Here is a 1,288-nt window from a genome sequence, read left to right on the forward strand (position 1 = left end):
GTCCCTATATCCCTTAGTGCCGCCTTACACATTCTAGAATCACGTTCAACGATCATTGCGGAAAGGAAATGCTTTGGGGCGAGTAAGTGAGAATAAAATGAGTATCTTGGAAATTTCATAAAAAGAGGTGGAAAAGCTCCTTCCAGGATAAAAGGTGTGTAAAGGCTGATGCCGTTTACTTTAAAGGGAAGATTTTGGCGAAAGCGTTGATTGTGAAAGGACAGAATGCATACACCGTGGACAAAATAAGTTCCACAGTTACACAATACGCGCCGTCCTCATTGTATTCTTCTTCTTTAGTGATGAGAAATCCAGCTCTTTTCTTTACCTTCTTTGTTTTTTTAATGAACCCTCTGACGCAGGCAGGGCAGGCGCTCAGGACCCTGCCCCTGTGATACAGAGTCACAGGCACTAGGAATCTAGTGAGCAGGCGCCCTGGTAACAGGACCTCGGGGAGCACAGTGAGCTCAGCGGGTCACCCGCCACGTAAAAGGTCGCCTTGGCCCGTACGGGGATCGAACCCGCGACCTTGGCGTTATTAGCACCACGCTCTAACCAACTGAGCTAACCGGCCAGACACGCCCCGAGGCCTGTCCCTCCCACCTTTCACTCGACTCCCCCCGCAGTAGCTCTTCCTGGAAAACGGCGTGCTTTTCCATACTCTCCTCCTCCCACCCCGCGACCCACAATAGACAAACGGAAAGAAACGGCTCCCTTCAACCGCAAAGAACCGCACTCACTGGGAAATCCCATCGTCTCAAATCCTGCCTTCCGACCCCAAAAGACGCACAGGAAAACTGGGTCGGGGGGGGGGCGGGGTGGGAATCCTTTTTTCCCTCTTTTCGGGGAAAACACCTGGGCCGAACGCAAAGCTTCCCGCGGGGTTCGGATCGGAGCGCAGCGGGCTCTGCGGGGCCGCCAGGACCCAGGCCTGCTCAGTCCCCCTTAGTGCGCACGGCCCCTTCCGCTCCTCCAGGAGTTCGGGACGGATCTGGACGGATCCGGACGGACCTGCGCCTCTGGGCCGGACAGCGCACCGCCCCTACGCTGCGCGCGGCACAAAGCTGCGGAAGGAGCGGGGGCGGGTGGGCACGGATGCGGAGCGTTCTCCGTTCGGGGACGAGGATTTAGGGGAAACGGCGACACGCTCCACGTCGTCCTGCAATTTCACCCTGATCCCCGTCAAAATCCCGGCGGAGGCCTCCCCCTCCCCCACCGAAACTGAAAAGCTGATCTTAAAGTCTTAATTTTGTTCAACATGTACTTCTTTTGGGGACTGAGGCAGAGC

General features: G+C 56.1%; 1 non-coding gene across 1 annotated transcript; it reads right to left on the minus strand.

The window, feature by feature from the left end:
• Positions 1-500: 500 nt before the first annotated feature.
• TRNAI-AAU lies at positions 501-574 on the minus strand. Its single transcript has one exon. It is a non-coding gene; the product is annotated as a tRNA-Ile (tRNA).
• Between the last annotated feature and the right edge of the window lie 714 nt (positions 575-1,288).

Source organism: Hyaena hyaena, unplaced genomic scaffold, assembly GCF_003009895.1.
Source record: "Hyaena hyaena isolate Hyena2069 unplaced genomic scaffold, ASM300989v1 scaffold_3472, whole genome shotgun sequence".
Lineage (NCBI taxonomy): Eukaryota > Metazoa > Chordata > Mammalia > Carnivora > Hyaenidae > Hyaena > Hyaena hyaena.